The sequence below is a fragment of the Pygocentrus nattereri genome, chromosome 7 (genome assembly GCF_015220715.1).
Source record: "Pygocentrus nattereri isolate fPygNat1 chromosome 7, fPygNat1.pri, whole genome shotgun sequence".
Classification (NCBI taxonomy): Eukaryota; Metazoa; Chordata; class Actinopteri; order Characiformes; family Serrasalmidae; genus Pygocentrus; species Pygocentrus nattereri.
In genome coordinates, this window is record NC_051217.1 from 25,866,284 (window position 1) to 25,886,885 (window position 20,602).

At 43.4% G+C, this 20,602-nt stretch overlaps 1 protein-coding gene and 1 long non-coding RNA gene across 5 annotated transcripts in view; one reads left to right on the plus strand and one right to left on the minus strand.

Annotated features, from left to right (window-relative positions):
• The window catches only part of LOC108443033 (SPHK1 interactor, AKAP domain containing), a 104,783-nt gene that overhangs the window by 63,561 nt on the left and 20,620 nt on the right, over window positions 1–20,602 (minus strand). The gene's annotated exons all lie outside the window — the stretch shown is intronic.
• Window positions 8,425–11,080, plus strand: LOC108443034. Its single transcript, XR_001859102.2, has 2 exons — window positions 8,425–8,777; window positions 9,547–11,080. It is a non-coding gene; the product is annotated as an uncharacterized LOC108443034 (long non-coding RNA).

Genomic DNA, 20,602 nt, shown 5'->3' on the forward strand with positions numbered 1-20,602 from the left:
TTAAAAAATATGGCTCAAGGGTTCTTTAGTAAAGACAACTAGCACACAAAGAATGATTTGCTGCTTAAAGTTGCTTAAAAACACCAAATATGTCATAGCTGATCAGCGACATTTGGGGTGGGGTGGGGTGGAACTGGGGGAATTAGATTTCTTGCTGAACTATTGCTTTAAATCTCACTGTCCATATTTTTGTCGTTTGTTGTGGTCACTTCGCCTCCAGAGACGCCCTACAGACCAGAACAGTCACACTCAGCAGTGCGCTAGTCTTTCTACTATATTTAGAATCTCTCTCTCTCTCTCTTTCTGTCTCTCTCTCGCTCTCTCTCGCTCTCTCTCCCCCTCTGCTCTCTCTCATGCTCACTCCTCCACTCCTGTCACTGAATTCATTTAGTCTTACTGGGATGTTAATTCTTTCTCACACTTTGATGACTCGTGCAAGTGAAGCATTAGAGTCTAAAATGCCACATACTCACCAAGTAATCAGCAAAGAGAGTGAGACAGAGGGAGGGAGAGAGGGAGATGGAAGCACAAGGTAGGTGTTTCTAATAAAGTGGCCAGTTAATGGAAGGAAAAGGTGAGTGTTTCTAATAAAGTGGCCATTTAGTAGAAGCACAAGGTGGGTGGTTCTAATAAAATGGCCAGTTAGTAGAAGCACAAGGTGTTTCAAATAAAGTGGCCAGTTAGAAGAAGCACAAGATGTTTCTAATAAAGTGGCCAGTGAGTGGAAGCACAAGATGGGTGTTTCTAATAAAGTAGCCACGTAGTGGAAGTACAAGGTGTGTGTTCCATAATGTGATGCGGATTATATGCACGAACTCACGTCCTGATAAGGTCTGTGAACCAACCTGTGTGTGTAACAGTGAGTGTGTGCTGTCAGTGCTGTTATATGAGCTGCGCAGTTTGACAGCTAAAGGCTTTACTGCATTACTCTGACAGCTGCACTCAGTGACAGTCATCACTGTGTTGTGACAGTCACAGCTGCTCACGCACTGCAGGCTGAGTGTCCATTACAGCGGCGGTAGTGGAGGTATTTTAGTCTGAGATAAAGTGTGATGAAACTTGCAGCTCTAACCTCCCACCCAGTCTGTACTACTCTCACTGTCTGCAGGCGCTCGGTCTCAGCAAAGGAATACACATCTTGGATTAAATGATCTTCTTCAGAGCCAAAAAAGAAGAGAGAACACTTACACACACTCACACTCATGAAACAGCCCACTCGCTTTGAAATGAAGGCACAAATCTGCTTTGGCTGAATAAAACAATTTACTTACTTAACCTTTAAAAGTCTTACTTAGACCCTTCGTTAGCAAAGTTGCAACACTATTGTTTCTGATTTATTTTATTCTCTTCTTCTTCCTTTGCTGGATATTTGTGTGCTAACATCCCACAGCTTTCAAGATATCGACATTGTTCCAAATTGAAGCACAAGGTAGGTGTTTCTAATAAAGAAGTCAGTTAGTGGAAGCACAAGGTGAGTGTTTCTAATAAAGCGGCCAGTTAGTGGAAGCACAAGGTAGGTGTTTCTAATAAAGTGTCCAGTAAGTGGAAGCACAAGATGAATGTTTCTAATAAAGTGGACAGTTAGTGGAAGCCCAAGGTGATAGGAGTCCAATAGAAACACCCAACTAACCATGTAGTATATCACAGCGACCACAAGTGTCCACAGAAATAAACACACATGCTGCTCAGTTTGGGGAATTATTTCAGGTTGAGTTATTGAATTTAAACCATTAAAAGGCCATCTGAGCTAACTTGGTGCACTAGTAGAGGGATTTTGCCAGTTTGTCACATTATTTATAATAAACAAAACATTTCTATTTTGTTCATACATCATATTTCTACACTACTGGACATCTATAGTGTTTTAAGGCACTAAGTCCTAACAGTAAGAAAATGCAAAAAAGACCAAAACGATGCCATAAAAAGTTACAACAACGGCTGAAAATCTGGCGACCCAGCCTCTAAGCCCTGCTTAGATGATCAGTCAGTCTGAGAACCTCACAGAGATTCTGCATGTGTGTGTGTTTATGTGTGAGAGTTTATGTGTGTGTGTGTGTGTGTGCCTGCGTGTGTGTGCGAGTGTGTGTGAGTGTGTGTACCCACTCAGTCAGAAATTATGAAGCGTGTATCTGCTCTGACCTGGCACTGCAATATGGCCACATCTCACAACTGCTTTTTTCCACTGCTCCGCTCTTCGGCTCTCCTTTCATTTGTTTTCTCCCCATTTCTCATCCTCCCCTCACCCCTCGCTCTTCCTCTCACTGGATACTTCCCATGTTATAGTTACACACACTCACACTCACAGACACACACACACACACACACACACATATGCTCACAATCACACTCAAACACACACACACACTCTCTCACATACACACACTCACAGACACACACGCTCACACACACACACAATCACACTCAACCACACACACAATCACACACACACACTCACAGACACACACACACTCACACACACACACAATCACACTCAACCACACACACAATCACACACACACACTCACAGACACACACACGCTCACACATACACACACACATGCTCACAATCACACAAACACACAAACATACTCACAGAAACACACACACGCTCACAATCACACACATACATGCTCACAATCACCCACACACACACACTCATAATCACACACACACGCACACACACGCAGACTCACAGACACACACACACACACAACCACACACACACACACACCCACATGCTCACAATCACACACACACATACTCTCACATACACACGCTCACACACTCTCACATACACAGACTAACAGACACTCACAAACACACTCACAGAAACACACACACATGCTCACAATCACACACACACACATGCTCACAATCTCACACACACACACACACACACACACAGACACTCACAGACACATACACACACTCACACACATGCTCACAATCACACACACACATATACACAAACACACTCACAGACACACACACACATGCTCACAATCACAGACACACGCTCACAATCACACACACACTCACAGACACACACACTCACAGACACATACACGCTCAATCACACACACACACACACACTCACAATCACACACAGACACACTCACAGACACACACACACACGCACACACACACGGACACACAAACACACCACACACACACACACACACACACACTCACATACACACACTTACACTCCACTTTACCTGCCGTCCAAAACGGCCAGTGAACTTACAGGGGTCTTGTATGTTTTATAAGTCACGCTGATAACGGTAAAACAGCGCTACATTGACCATTTTCCATTTTCTTTGGGCACTATTTTACCTCAGAATGCCCTGCATGTACCTCTCCTCCCAGAACGTTTGACTGCAGAGCCACAAACTTACACACCTACAGTTTCACTGTCGCAGAAACTGGAATCCATTTAACAAATGTTTATGTGTGAATTATTCATCCGTAGCCACAGCGCATATCACTGCGAGCCGCTAGCTCAGAACAGACGGTCTGACGGGGGAAACTGCGATATCCCACCTCACACACAGTGAGTAGAGCAACAAGTAGTTTGTTGTTGAGACCAGCACTTTCTATTCGCCCAGAGTTACTCTCTGTCTCTCTCTCTGTCTCTCTCAGTTCAGTTCACAATAGCTTTATTAGCATGACTGTGAGGTACAGTATTGCTAAAGCATCACAACAGTAGAAGCGAACAACAAAAACAGTAATAAAAACAGAATAAGATGGAAAAACCATCAATAATAATCATATTATTATAATCAAAATATTAGAGTATTCTTTTTCTTCTTCTTCTTATTATTATTATTTTAATCAATGTTTATAATTCTAACCACACAAATACAAATTAGTTAACAAATGACGGGGGTCAATGGAGTGAGGGTATGGAGGGTGAGGGTAAGTGGAGTGGTGGCATGGAGGGTGAAGGTAAGTGGAGTGAGAGTATGGAGGGTGAGGGTAAGTGAAGTGGGGGCATAGAGGGTGAGGGTAAGTGGAGTGGGGGCATGGAGGGTGAGGGTAAGTGGAGTGAGGGTATGGAGGGTGAGGGTAAGTGGATTGGGGGCATGGAGGGTGAGGGTAAGTGGAGTGAGGGTATGGAGGGTGAGGGTAAGTGGAGTGAGGGTATGGAGGGTGAGGGTATGTGGAGTTGCGGTGGCATGCTATGTATCTGGCAGCGAGGGGGGCCGAGTGCCCCTCCCCGAGGAATATTCGTAATTTCTCCAATTCTGTACATTTCTCAAAATTTGGAATGACTTTGTTGAATTTGTTTGTGTAAGTTTCCCTCATTTGTTTATATTTTTCATAGTGAAGAAGAAAGTCTGGAACATTGGACAAGACCTGCCAGACAGTGACCACACCGCCTCTCCTCTCTGGGCCGCCAGGACTGTTTATATCTGCCCCATTCTGTGCCCAGGCTGTGGTCACTGAGTCTGTACTTGGTCAGGATCTGTCTCTGCTTTGTATCTCTGACAGTCAGGAGATACTCTTTCAGTTCATATTCAGTTTTTAGGGCCTGATAGCAGTTTAATTTACTGTGAGTGTTAATTTCTCTTGTCCAATGTTCCAGATTCTTACTGTTTCTGATGATGTGATTGATGTTTAGTCTGGGCTGTAAAGCAGTGCTGGAGCGAGGCTGCTGTGTGTTAGGAGCTGTTAGTTGGGTTAGTAAGCCTCAGAACCAGCTGACTGAGGGAGCTCTTCTCAGGGTTCAACTCTTGGGTCTGTAGTGCTTTAAACTGCAGCGTTTCTCTGGGACTCGTCTTCAGATGCATCCAGAAATTTAGAGATCTTTTTTGAATGTTTATTAACAGAGTAAATCAGCCTAATTCTGCCCTGCATGCATTGGTTGGTGTTTTCCTTTGGACTCTCAGGATCATTCTGCAGAATTCTGTATGCAGGGCTTCTGTTGGATGCTTGTCCCATCTAGTGTAGCTGTGCTCACTGAGTGGACCCCACACCTCACTCCCATACAGCACAATAGGCTGGATCACACTGTCAAAAAGTTTACACCAGATTGAGATGGGAATGTCGATGCTGTAGAATCTCCTCCTGATTGTGTACAGCGCTCTGCAAGCTTTTTGCTTAAGTGCATTCACTGCCGCACTGAAACTGCCGGATGCAGTAACAATGAGGCCGAGGTAAGTGTACTGCATCATGTGCTCCAGGGCGGTGCTGCCCAGAGTGAACTGGTACTTGTGTTCCTGACACCTGGGCCTTTTCTGGAAGATCATACAACCCCAATTCCAATGAAGTTGGGACGTTGTGTAAAACATAAATAAAAACAGAATACGATGATTTGCAAAGCCTTTTCAACCTATACTCAATTGAATACACTACAAAGACAAGATATTTAATGTTAAAATGGATAAACTTTATTGTTCTTTGCAAATATTCACTCATTTTGAATTTGATGCCTGCAACACGTTCCAAAGAAGTTGGTACAGGGGCATGTTTACCACTGTGTTACATCACCTTTCCTTTTAACAACACTCAATAAGCGTTTGGGAACTGGGGACACTAATTGTTGAAGCTTTGTAGGTGGAATTCTTTCCCATTCTTGCTTGATGTACAACTTCAGTTGCTCAACAGTCCGGGGTCTACATTGTCGTATTTTGCACCTCAGAATGCGCCACACATTTTCAATGGGAGACAGGTCTGGACTGCAGGCAGGCCAGTCTAGTACTCGCACAATTTTACTATGAAGTCATGCTGTCTTAATATGTGCAGAATGTGGCTTGGCATTGTCTTGCTGAAATAAGCAAGACGTCTCTGAAAAAGACTTGGATGGCAGCATATGTTGCTTCAAAACCTGTATGTAACTTTCAGCATTAATGGTGCCTTCACAGATGTGCAAGTTACCCATGCCATGGGCACAAACACCCCCCCACACCATCAGAGATGCTGGCTTTTGAACTTTGTGCTGATAACAATCCGGACAGTCCTCTTCCTCTTTGGCCCGGAGGACACGACGTCCATGATTTCCATAAACAGTTTGAAATGTGGACTTATCAGATCACAGGACACATTTCCACTTTGTGTCAGTCCATCTCAGATGAGCTCGGGCCCAGAGAAGCCAGCGGCGTTTCTGGGTGTTGTTGATTTATGGCTTTCGCTTTGCATGGTTTTAACTTGCACTTGTAGATGGAGTGATGAACTGTGTTCACTGACAATGATTTTCTGAAGTGTTCCTGAGCCCATGTGGTAATATCCGTTACAGAATGATGTCAGTTTTTAATGCAGTGCCGCCTGAGGGGTCGAAGGTCACGGCATTCATTGTTGGTTTTCTGCCTTGCTGCTTACTTGCAGAGATTTCTCCAGATTCTCTGAATCTTTTGATGATATTATGGACTGTAGATGATGAAATCCCTAAATTCCTTGCAATTGCATGTTGAGAAACGTTGTTCTTAAACTGTTGGACTATTTGCTCATGCAGTAGTTCACAAAGTTGTGAACCTCGCCCCATCCTTGCTTGTGAACGACTGAACCTTTCAGGGATGCTCCCTTTATACCCAATCATGACACTCACCTGGTTCTAATTAACCTGTTCACCTGTGGAATGTTCCAAACAGGTGTTTTTTGAGCATTCCTCAACTTTCCCAGTCTTTTGTTGCCCCTGTCCCAACTTCCTTGGAATGTGTTGCAGGCATCAAATTCAAAATGAGTGAATATTTGCATAAAACAATAAAGTTTATCCGTTTGAACATTAAACATCTTGCCTTTGTAGTGTATTCAATTGAATATAGGCTGAAAAGGATTTGCAAATCATCATATTCTGTTTTTATTTATGTTTTACACGAGTCCAGGAGCTGCAGACTGTTCCGGCTGCGCTGCTAACTCATCAAAGTAGATGTTGAACAGTGTTGGACTGTGCTGCCTCACTCCTCTTTTCTGAGTGAAGAATTCTGTACGTTTCTCTCCAATTCTTATCGCACATTTGTCTCCCGATTTCATTGATTTAATGATATCATAAGCTTTAACCCTACACCACTCTGTAGAAGTTTATAATAAAGCCCTTCATGCCAAATAGAATCAAATGCCTTCTTGAAATCTACAAAACAGGCAAAATTTTTCCATTTTCTCTTTGGTGTACATGTTGATTAATTAGGGTTAATGTAGGGTATAAATGTGGTCAGTAGTTCTGTGATTTGGAACAAAGCCAATCTGATTCATGCTCAGGACACTGTTTTCGTTAAGGAAAGTCAGAATTCTGTTGTCTAAAATGCTGTTAAACACTTTCCCCAGATTACTGCTCACACAGATGCCTCTGAATTGTTAGGGTCCAATTTATCAACACTCTTATGGATTAGAAGTCCTCGGCTCCAGATATCAGGAAAACAGCCTGAACTCAGGACGAGGTTGACTAATTTGAGCACTGCCCTCTGCAGCTCAGGAGTGCTGTTTTTCAGCATTTCATTTCTGATGCTGTCAGGGCCACAAGCCTTTTTAGGTTTTAATGATTTAAGTTTTTCAGCCAGTTCTTCTTGAGTTATTGGATAATCCAGTGGGTTTTGGTTGTCTTTGACTGTATATTCGAGCGACTATAATTTTTGCCTGACCAGATTGTGATTGGAATTGAAATCGTTTTGACAGATTTACTTATAAAGATTTTCAAAATGTTTTTTCCAAATGTTGTTGTTTTGTATAGGTATGTCTTGTGGTTTTGTTGTGCTCAAGTTATTCCACATCTCCCAGAACAGATTTTGTTTAACAGAATCTTCTATATCTCTTAGAGTTTTGTTTGTGTGATTGTGTTTTTTGATTTGGATTGTACGTTTATAGTGTTTAAGAGTTTCACAGTATTTTTGTCTTAGATTCTCTCTCTGTCTGTCTGTCTCTCTCTCTCGCTCTTTCTCTGTCTCTCTCTTTCTCTCTCGGTCTCTCTCTCATTCTCTGTCTCTCTCTCTTTCTGTCTTTCTGTTTCTCTCTCTCCCTCTCTCTCTTTCTCTTTCTGTCTCTCTCCGTCTCTCTCTTTCTCTCTCTCTCTTTCTGTTTCTCTCTCTCTTTCTCTGTCTCTCTCTCTTTCTCTCTGCGTCTCTCTCTTATTCTCTGTCTCTTTCTCTCTGTCTTTCTCTCTTTCTCTCTGTGTCTCTCTCTGTCTCTCTCTTATTCTCTGTCTCTTTCTCTCTGTCTCTGTCTTTCTGTTTCTCTCTCTCCCTGTCTCTCACCCTGTCTCTCTGTCTCTCTCCTTTTCTCTCTGTCTTTCTCTTTCTATCTGTCTCTCTCTCTCTGTCTTTCTGTTTCTCTCTCTCTCTTCCTCTCTATCTCTGTCTCTCTCTCTCTCCCTGTCTCTCTCTCTTTCTCTCTGTCTTTCTCTTTCTATCTCTTGTCTCTCTCTCTGTGTCTCTTCCTGTCTCTCTCTCTCTCTGTCTTTCTCTTTCTCTCTCCCTCATTCTCTGTCTCTGTCTGTCTCTCTCTCTCTCTCTCTCTCTCTCTCTCTCTCTCTGTTTTTCTCTCCTTGGGAGAGCTGCACAAGGCCCTACAGGGCACGGAAAACGGCCAGGCACCAGGGAATTTTATAAGGCATTTTGGTCTGTATTGGGTCAGGATGTGCTTGAAGTGCTCCAGGTCAGTGTACGGGAAGGAAAACTTCCTCTCAGCTGTAGGAGAGCTGTCCTGACCTTGCCGCCGAATAAAGGAGACCTGAAGGTGCTGAAGAACTGGCGCCCTGTGGCATTGCTGTGCACAGACTGCAAGTTGCTCTCAAACACATTAGGCTCAAGAGGTGGTGCATCTTGACCAGACGTACTGTGTGCCAGGTAGGTCTATCTTTGATAATATGTACTTAATTCGGGAAGTTTTGGACATCTCCATGCTATTGGGTTTGAGGACTGGTCTTATTTTCTTAGACCAGGAAAGGGCATTTGACCAGGTTGAACATGGCTATCTGGAAAGTTCTGGAGCACGTTGGGTTCAACCCAGGTTTTATAGCCATGATCAAGGTTTTGTACAGTGACATTGAGAGTGTACTCAAAGTTAACGGTGGTTTGTGTGCTCCTTTGAAAGTCTGCACAGGCATCAGACAGGGCTGTGCTCTCTCTGGCATGTTTTACACATTATCAATTGAGCCTCTCCTGTGCCAGCTAAGAGAGAAGATCACTGGCCTTGATGTACCAAACTGTAGCACACCTGTCTGTGTTTCAGCCTATGTGGACAATCTAGTGGTTTTAATCAGCTCACAGAGAGATGTGGACATTTTAGTGGATGTTTTAAATGATTGTAGGATTTTATCGTCTGCTAAAGTGAACTGGAGTAAAAGTGAAGCTGTTTTAGTAGGGGAATGGACTGGTGGGGAACCTATACTGCCTGGATTGTCTTGGAGGACGGGTGGGTTTAAATACCTGGGAGTGTATTTGGGGGATAGCGAGTATGTAAAGCAAAACTGGGAGGGTGCAGTTGAGAAAGTGAAGGGACAACTTAGCAGATGGATTTGGCTAGTGCCTCAGCTGTCTTATCGGGGACGGGTTCTCATTGTTAACAACATTAACATTGTTGCTTCCTTTTTATGGCACAAATTGGCTTGTGTAGATCCCCCAACAAATCTTCTTGCTGACCTGCAGTGGACGTTTTTGGGACCAATTGCACTGGTTACCACAGGCCATCGTCTATCTACCTAAAGAAGAAGGAGGACAAGGGCTGGTTCACTGCTGCCTTTCACCTCCAGGTTATTCAGAGACTCCTTAGTGGCCCTAAAGACTTGGTGTGGAGAGAAGTGGCATGCAGGATTTTACGCACTGTTGGGTGAATGCAACTGGACAGAGCTCTGTTTCTTATGACCACTAAAGCGCTGGACGTTGATGGCCTGCCTGCGTTTTATCGTGGACTTTTTAGAATTTGGAGTTTTTTTAGCATGTCTGGAATAAGCAGCACCTCGTTACACTGGCTTCTGGAGGAACCTGTTATTTATGGGTCTCGGCTGGACGTATCAAGCAAAACATCTCCCACACTGGTCAGGGTTCTTGCTTCTTCCAACATCTTTACCCTCCATCATCTAGTGGAAGTTGCAGGACCTGGTCTGGACCGTGTGCAGGACCTGGCGATGCGCTTGGAGGTAAGGTCCTTGTGTGTTGTGGCTAAACTCCTACAGTGCTGGAGGTCAGTGCTGTCCTCTGAGGAACGAGCACTGAAAGAGGACTATGGTGAAGGAGTGCTCATCCCTGGTGAGGATGACCCCTTCCCCAAGGTTACCATCGTTCCTGACCTGCAGGGATGTCAGGGCCTCCTCCTGGACTGTAAGAGGAGCTGAGCATGGACCTGAGTTCAGTCTCTGGCAAGCTGATTTACTGTGTGAAGGTTTTTAATAGAAAGAGACTGGAGAACAGGACTAACACGCCGTGGTGAGATGCTCTGGGACTCGCTGACAAGGTGAAGCTACAGTGGAGAGCACTGTATAAACCACTGTTAACTAAAAGAGTGGCAGATCAACAGTGGAGGATTTTACATGGCATTGTTTCAGTTAACTCTTTTATTTTTATTTTAAATCCAGAGGTCACTCCAGGATGCCATTTTTGTTTTGAGAGCAAAAGTGTTTTACGCTTTTATGCACTGTTTTAGGCTACGTCCCCTTTTTGACATTTTAAAGACTTTGTTTCTGTCTTTTAATGTGTTTTTTACTGCTCATACTTTTATCCTTGGTTTTATGTATGTCCAGAGGGAGAGGTTCAAGTGCCAGTTACTTAATTTTATTCTTGGTCAGGCCAAACTGGCAGTGTACATGAGTCAGACAAATCATATGTAGTACGGACCTTCTCTAGACAGGTCAAATAAAGGATTCTGATTGATTTTAACTACTATAAGTGTATGTCTGATGGTGTCGTGTTGCGGGGAGGCAGTGTGCTCAGTTTTAGATGATGAACTTTGGTTTGTACCTGATTTTATTTAACACAAAATGGATTGTACTTTTTTGTATTTATTTATTTTTATCTTTTTTCTTTTATTATCTATTATTTATTCAGCAACCCGTTCGTTTTTATGTGCTGGTTTGAGGGCTGAGATGGCCTGAAGTCACTTTTGCACAATGTAACGAGATGTGGATACAATAAAGTGCTGTTAAAAGTCAAAAGTATCTTTCTCTCTGTCTTTCTCTCTCTGTTTCTCTCTCTGTCTCTCTTTCTCTCTCTGTCTGTTACATGGTGTTGTTTCTGTAAATTCTTTTATCCCCATTTTAAATCCAGAGATCACTCAGGAGTGAAAGAGATGAAACGGTGTTCCATGCTTTTATGCATTGTTTTAGGCTACGTCCCCTTTTTACTCTGCTGAGTTCTGTTTTTATGGCTCATAATGTGATTTGTGCACCCCACACTTTTATTCTTGGTTTTAGATACGTCCAGAGAGAGAGGTTCAAGTGTCAGCTGCTGAATTTTGTTCTCAGGCAGGCGTAGCTGGCGGTGTACATCACCCATAAAAACCAAGTGGGACGAGCAGCTGACACTGATGTCACCAGAACCCTCTCTAGACTGGTCAGATTAAGAGTTTTAATTGACTTTAATTATTACAAATGTACAAGTGATTTGGAGACCTTTATGTCTGTGTGGTGCTGCGGGGAGGCTGTGTGTTCAGTCTTAGAAGACCAGCTCTGCTTTACACCATGTTTTATATGAAGCTTTTTATATGAAAGTTCACTCATTTATTTGCTTATTTATATCTTTGAAGTGACTTTCATGCACTGAACCATGACCTGGTGATGATAAAGTCTGGTTAAAAGTCTCTCTCTCTATCTCTCTCTCTCTTTCTCTCTCTCCCTCTCTCTCTGTCTCTTTCTCTTCGCTGCAAGTCTTTTGTGTTTTCTGGTTCAAATTGATATGCATCTACAACATTTTGGGAACAGTCCTCCTCAAAGTCGTCCTCATACTCTGCATTTTCCCAAAATAGGTAAATACAGTAAAAATAAATTGTAAACAAAAGTGTCTGCTGGCATCAGCAGAAGCATGTTAGGCTATGCGCATTGATCTCTTCTCTTAGAGAAGAAACGCCAAAACTTTATAACACAACTGTCACAAAACTATGTCTCAGGTCTACAGTCATGCAGTCAAAACCATGTTCTGTACTAACTTAATGGGATGTAACTTTTAGAACCCTCAAACGTGCCAGACGTCTGGTCCCCAGCATTTCATACCAAACCACTCTGAATGATTTTAACATCTGAACCACTAAATCCTTAAATCATTTTACAAAATCAGTGGAGTTCCTAAAGTTCGCTAAAACAGACACAGGCTGAAGTGCAAACAGAGAAACTGTGAGTGAGGATAGAGGCCAGTTCTGAACCCCAAACCTGCCAAACACTGTTTTTAGACTTAAAAAAACATCTAACATGATAATAACAAATTAGCAACCACTGTATCTCATGCTCGATGTGTGGTGAATCTTTCTGTGAGACTGTGGGCATGACAAAATACATTTACATATTAACAATCTGATTGGTCACTGCTTGTCTAGAATGACAGCAAAGGGTCTGTTTCTTGTATATATTGTGGCCTTTTGCCTTATATATAAATTATATACACTGCTCAAAAAAAATAAAGGGAACACTCAAATAACACATCCTAGATCTGAATGAATGCAATATTCTCATTGAATACTTTGTTCTGTACAAAGTTGAATGTGCTGACAACAAAATCACACAAAAATCAATGGAAATCTATTAACCAATGGAGGCCTGGATTTGGAGTCACACAAAATTAAAGTGGAAAAACACACTACAGGCTGATCCAACTTTGATGTAATGTCCTTAAAACTAGTCAAAATGAGGCTCAGTATTGTGTGTGGCCTCCACGTGCCTTTATGACCTCCCTACAACACGTCTGGGTATGCTCCTGATGAGGTGGCGGATGGTCTCCTGAGGGATCTCCTCCCAGACATGGACTAAAGCATCCGCCAACTCCTGGACAGTCTGTGGTGCAACGTGACGTTGGTGGATGGAGCGAGACATGATATCCCAGATGTGCTCAATCGGATTCAGGTCTGGGGAACGGGCGGGCAAGTCCATAGCTTCAATGCCTTCATCTTGCAGGAACTGCTGACACACTCCAGCCACATGAGGTCTAGCATTGTCGTGCATTAGGAGGAACCCAGGGCCACACCCTGTGAGCACAACCCCCATCTGTGGACGTCGGGCCCTCATACCATCCTCATGGAGTCAGTTTCTAACCGTTTGTGCAGACATATGCACATTTGTGGCCTGCTGGAGGTCATTTTGCAGGGCTCTGGCAGTGCTCCTCCTGTTCCTCCTTGCACAAAGGTGGAGATAGCGGCCCTGCTGCTGGGTTGTTGCCCTCCTACGGCCTCCTCCACGTCTCCTGGTGTACTGGCCTGTCTCCTGGTAGTGCCTCCAGGCTCTGGACACTACGTTGACAGACACAGCAAACCTTCTTGCTACAGCTCGCATTGATGTGCCATCCTGGATAGGGATCAGGTAGCTGCACTACCTGAGCCATTTGTGTGGGTTGTAGAGTCCGTCTCATGCTACCATGAGTGTGAAAGCACCACCAACATTCAAAAGTGACCAAAACATCAGCCAGAAAACATAGGTACTGAGAAGTGGTCTGTGGTCCCTACCTGCAGAACCACTCCTTTATTGAGTGTGTCTTGCTAATTGCTAATAATTTCCACCTGTTGTCTATTCCATTTGCACAACAGCTGTGAAATGGATTGTCAATCAGTGTTACTTCCTAAGTGGACAGGTTGATTTCACAGAAGTTTGATTTACTTGGAGTTCTGTGTTGTTTAAGTGTTTCCATTTTTTTGAGCAGTGTATATAAAATGCAGTATGACATGTTCTGTGCTAGCCTATTTTGGCTATTTCGTAACTGCAGCACCAGCAAAATGACAACACAACTAATTAGACAGCACTTGTGGCCAACATGGCTTTGTAAAAGGCTGTAAAAGTGCCACAGGAGCAATTTTAAAGAACCAGTATCTGGGACACAAAGGGGCACATGCTCCTCAACAGAGATTCACAGACTAGAACATTTCCCTCATCAGTGGAGCAGAAAATATACTAGTAACTCAAACAGAGTGAGGAGAGAAGACTGTAGATTGTTTATATCACAATACCTATATTTAGAGATGGTTATTCATTCAGCCTAATGAGAAACTGTAGCATGATGCCAATTGGTTGAGTATAAGGTTCCATAGTGCTAAAGTTAAAGAAGCAAAGACATCTTGAACAATTAGTTGTTTTCTGTGGAAACCTGAGGGGATTTCTGGGGGAGTTTTTGGCTGAACTGGTGCCTCATGGTGGCTGCGTGATGCCCTTGAGAAGGACACAGTCGTTTAACCCATTCTCATTAGGCTGGAGATGGCTGACTCCAGCATGCGTCTAAAAATGGCCCGCACTGGGACTGACTGTCTCCTCCCCACTCTCCAGCGCAGCGGTGATGAAGGGACGGAAGGAGAAGGATGGAGAGAGGGAGGGAGGGAGGGAGAGCTGAGGAGCAGAGGAGTGGGAAAAAAGCAGTTGTGAGATGTGGACATATTGCAGCGCCAGGTCAGAGCAGATACACACTTCATAATTTCTGACTGAGTGGGTATACACACACACACACAGAGACAAACACACACACACAGGCACTGTTTTTATATAGTGTCAGGACATGGGGTCTCATGTCTGAAAAAGACAACTTGGTCACCTCAAACTGTTCACCTCTTCAAGGGTTATTCAGTACAGACAGTGGTTCTGTTTAGAACCATGAGTTCTATATAGATCCATTTCATGCTTAAAGGGCTCTTTGTGTGGTGAAATGGTTCTTCAGATTGATGGAGTGCATGCTGCATATCATTATATACAGTATAACGGTTCAATAAAAGCAGAATTGGTTCCTTTATTGTTTAAAATCTTGACTTCATAACAATAGCAGAACTCTTTTTGGTGCTATATAAAACTATACCCAATGCACATACTCATGGTTCTAAACAGAACCATTACCTTTACTAAAGAATCCTTAAAGAACCATCTTTTTTAAGAGTGTAGTTAACCCTTTAACCTGTAGCTTCTAAAATAGGCATATCTTTACATTTTTGACTGTGACCTGCGCTGTGTTCAAAACCAGGCCCTGTTCACTATATAGTGCACTATTTTGAGGTTTCACTATTTTGTATTCATGTCAGAAAACATAAGCTGCATTCCAGAGCCTGGGCTGCATTTCTCGGCTGCTATGCCATAAAACATTGTTCCAAAGTGAAGCACCCTTCATATCCAGCCTAGAAAGGCAGCCTAAGTTCTGAGTGACTTCCAGGCTTGGTTACCCATGGTTCTGTACTCACGAACGATGGAAAAAAACAGCATCACAAAAATCGAAGATAACAGAGCAGCTGGAGTGGAACTTGTTTTAAAATGTAAGTTGTTCACATTCTTAAATTCGTCTTCATGGCCTTATAAAGTGTATGATGATTGATTAATTAAAGGATCTGTCCATAGATCGTATTTTAATCAGAACTATTTGTATTTATGTAGTTTATTGTACTATATAAGCTTGTTGGTGTATTAGCTACCATAGCAACAGACACAACGCAGCAGGTTTCATTGTCTCTCACCAGTTCCCTCACGAGTGTCGTGCCGCTCTGGTGACCCATAGGCTACACAGGAGGTCTTCATAGGACAGTCCTACTGAGGACCCACAATACCTCGGCTGCAGCTGGCCATAGTGCACTCAAACAATCCCACAATGCACTGCAATTAGTAGTCTACAACCATGCATAGTGGATATGGGATACCCATAATGCACTGCGCTGGTTGGTTTGAATTTTCCAGAGCAACTTCTTTGAATAGGATTAGTGAGTGCAGCTACACTGGCAGCATCTCCACAGTCCTCTCTTCAGAACCAGTACAGGTGTGAGGAGGCTTGTCTGGCTCCTCTGACGTGTGAGTCAGACTAAACAGTTATACTGGACTGGTGGAATGGCATTTATGATCGCTAAGTACCACTCCTTATTTTGCCTTTGGTCTAGCAACAGTTACCATCTATTAAAAAACGACAACCACAGCTTTAATAAAAGTAATGCGCCTGCCAAAAATAACTATAACAGTAAAACTGGGATCAGACGACACACATTCAGCACATTTTCACAGTTTTGTTGCATCCAACAAATTTCCAGTGCTGGACTGGAATATGAGCATCAGGAATAGCACCTTTTCTATTCCTGATTCTATTCCATACACACACACACACACACACACACACACACACACACACACACACACACACACACACACACAGCCATGAAGGTCATGTGTGTATGTGTTTATATTTATGTGTGTGTGTGTTTATATGTGTGTGTGTGTGTGCGTGTGTGTGTGTGGGTGGGTATCTCTCGGTTTACTCGTTGCTCACTGAAGGAGCAAATTTACCATCTGTCCTACCGGATACACACTGACCAATCACAGCCCCCAGGCAACCTCTGACCTTAACCTTTCACCTCCTTTTAAGAAGCACCACTTTTACACCACTGACCAATCAGAGCGTCACTGTACCTTCCACACTGAATTCAAATACAATTCCTTGGGTGGTCAGGATCATGATTATGATAAATAATAAAATAATCAAATAACCACATTTTTAGAAATTATTTTAAAATAATAAAAGCATCATCATCATCATCATCATCATCATCACCATCACCATCACCATCATCATCATCACCATCATCATCATCATCATCGTTAACTGCTCAGTCCAGATTGGGTCGGTAGCAGTTGGGAAAGCAGAGAATCCCAGATGACCCTGTCCCCCGCAACTTCCCTGGGGACTCCAAGCTGCTCCTAGGCCAACTTGGAGATTTAATCCCTCAAGCGGGTCCGAGGATGACCCCGGGTCTTGTCCCCCACCAGGAGTTGTCCAGGGGGCATCCGGATCAGATGCCCGAACCACCTCAGCTGGCTCCTTTCAGTGCGGAGGAGTAGCGGCTCTACTCTGAGCTCCTCCCAGATGACCGAGCTCCTCACCCTGTCAGTAGAATGACCCTGCCACCCTGTGAAGAAGCTCATTTCCGCAGTTTGTATTCATGACGTGATTTTTTAGGTCATTACCCACAGCGTAATGCAGTCACTGTACCAGACCACAGCGGTGAAGAGGGAGCTGAGCCATAAGGCGAAGCTCTCTGTTTACTGGTCATTCTGCATCCCCACCCTCACCTGTGGTCAATAATCAAATCAATGAAATAAGAAATAGGTGCAAATGTCTGAGACCACACTGAAAAACAGAAACCCTGATATAAACAACAAAGTGTTAGAATTAGAAAACTGCAGGAGAAATTTTGATGTATCTGCACTGTTTCTAGCTCAAAAGGCTTCCATTCCAAACAGCCTCCTTCTGAAAGTGCTTATTATCCTCTGACTGAGGAGGCAGCTTTTTCTCAGAGACTGTGGGCCACAGACTGAGTTGGGTTGAGTATCTTATTGTTAACTGATCCGTCTTCCTTTTGTCTGTGTTAGATCCACTGTTATGCACCTATTCATGAGGTTCTTTCAGACCTCTCAGGGCAAATTCAATCGTTCTGGTCGCTTTCAGTGGCAATCAATGAGCCCTGAAATGTCTCTCTCTTGTTCTCAGTGTCTGTATCAGCTCCTCTGGGCTTTGAGGACCTTCTGCGGTTCTCCTGCTCCGCTCAAGCTTCATTTACTCGACTCACTTCTGTGTAACAGTCAGAGAACACTGGGGTTTGTCTGTGGGCTTTTTCATTAAGCTGTTAAATGTAGCAGAACAAGAATGTTTCCCAGGTGTTTCTGTATGATTCTCAGCACAGCCCAGTATAGAAAACACAGAACCTTATGAAACCAGACACCTACAGGACATTATAGAAGTAACCCTGCAAAACCACAGACACTCACATAAAAGCCTACATAATGACACAGAAACTTACAGAACCCTCTACATAAACATACCAAAGGCCTACGGAATCACACAGAACCCCAAAGAATCCTACTAAACCTAACACAACTCAGCATTACAGAGCGCTATATAATTCTACAGAATCCACAGAATCTGATGGAATCTTACTGTCTTTCTTTCGTCTCTCTCTTTCTCTCTCAGGCACTGTGAAATAAACCAAGTTTAGAAATCAGCATTTGGTAAAAATCCAACATCTGTCACAGATTCTCGTTAGTTTAATGTGATGAATGTGGGATTCTTATTAAAGTCAGTCAGTCATTGTCAGTGCTTGTCAGATGCTAGAAAGGGTCAGGTAGAGGAGATGGTCAGATGGTGGAGCCGACCATCTCCTCTATCTGACCCTTTCTAGCATCTGACAAGCACTGACAATCTCCACCACCTGACCATCTCTATCTGAACATCTCCACCATCTGACCATCTCCATCACCTGACCATCTCTACCTGAACATCTCCACCATCTGACCATCTCCACCATCTGACCATCTTCATCACCTGATCATCTCCACCTGAACATCTCCACCATCTGACCATCTTCATCACCTGTTCATCTCCACCTGAACATCTCTACCATCTGACCATCTCCATCTCCTGAACATCTCCCCCTGAACATCTCCACCATCTGGCCATCTCCATCACCTGACCATCTCTACCTGAACATCTCCACCATCTGGCCATCTGCATCACCTGACCATCTATACCTGAACATCTCTACCATCTGACCATCTCCCTCACCTTACCATCTCTACCTGACCATCTCCACCATCTGACCATCTTCATCACCTGATCATGTCTACTATCTGACCATCTCTACCTGAACATCTCAATCACCTGACCATCTCTACTTGAACATCTCCACCATCTGACCATGTTCATCACCTGATCTTGTCTACTATCTGACAATCTCCTCTATCTGGCCATCTCCACCATATTACCATCTCCCTCACCTGACCATCTCTACCTGAACATCTCCACCATCTGACCATGTCAATCACCTGACCATCTATACCTGAACTTCTCCACCATCTGACCATCGTCATCACCTGGTCATGTCTACTATCTGACCATCTCCTCTATCTGACCATCTTCATCACCTCATCATCTCTACTTAAATATCTCTACCATCTGACCATCTCCATCTCCTGAACATCTCTACCTGAACATCTCTACCATCTGACCATCTCCATCACCTGAACTTCTCTACCTGAACATCTCCACCATCTGGCCATCTCCATCACCTGACCATCTCTACCCTCTGACCATCTTCATCACCTGATCATGTCTACTATCTGACCGTCTCCTCTATCTGACCATCTCTACCTGAACATCTCTACCATCTGACCATCTCCTCTATCTGACCATCTCTACCTGAACATCTCTACCATCTGACCATGTCTATCTGACCATCTCTACCTAAACATCTCCACCATCTAACCATCTCCATCACCCAACCATCTCTACTTGACCATCTCCTTTACCTGACCCTTTCTAGCGTCTGACCAGCACTGACAATGACTGACTGATTTTAATAATAAATCTAGAATTAATGCACTGATCACATTAAACTGTAACAATAATCTGTGACAGATGTTTACCAGATTTTTACCAGATGCTGATTTCTAAACTTGGTTTACTTCATAGTGCCTGAGAGAGAAAGAGAGTGACGAAAGAAAGAAAGAAAGAAACAGAAAGAAAGAAAAAGAGAAAAAGAGAGAAAGAAGTGAGGAAATATAATGAAAGAATGAAAGATGAAATGCTGAAAGAAGAGAGCGGCTCAGACAGGACAGATGTTTTTATTCTAAATTGTGCATGAGGCCTGTTTCAACTCAGAGCGACAGAGAGAGAGAGAGAGAGAGCGAGAGAGAGAGAGACAGAGAGACTGCGTGATAAATTAGTGTCTCTCATTCAGTGTTTGAACAGACAGGAAGAGAGGAAGAGCGATGGAGCGAGATAAGGAGAGAACAGAGAGAGAGAACAGGTTCTGTGGAGTGTTCTGGTTTGATAAACTCACTACCGTGCTGAGAATCACTGTGAAACTCCTCGGCTGCAGGGGGAGAAATACAGGGGGATCTGAGGGAGTCTGGGATCTAATTAATCTCCTGGACCCCCTGATTGTCTCAAAAGTAAAATTTTGGGGGTCCCTGACAAAAAAAGTTGTTATTCATTTTAAAGTAACGGCGCCACCATTCTAGGGCAGTGAACATCGTCACTGGACTGCGTTCAGTACCATTACAGAGCAGCAGTTTAAGAAAGATACTGTCCATAATTTCACCAGAGAACCTGCTGATATGGTTGTTTTTCCTCTGAGTTTATATTAAGCTGATTTCATTTAACCATCTATTCAGGGTCTGAACTTTATGTAGTAGTTATTTATTTACAGTGATGGTTAAAACTTTGTAGCGATGAGTTACAGCATTCCTTAATCCGTGTATTCGTAATACAGGCTGAATGGGTGGTGTTAAATTGCTGTTGCTGTATCTGAATGGGCAGTGTTAAACTGCTGTAGGCTGAATGGGTGGTGTTAAACTGTTGTAGCTGAATGGGCAGTGTTAAACAGCTGTAGGCTGAATGTGCAGTGTAAAACTACTGTAGCTGAATGGGTGGGGTTAAACTGTTGTAGCTGAATGGGGAAATATATATAAATGCAATCAGAACGTTCTGCTCCTGCAGTTTAGCTTCCACATTTGGACTGTATGGACTGA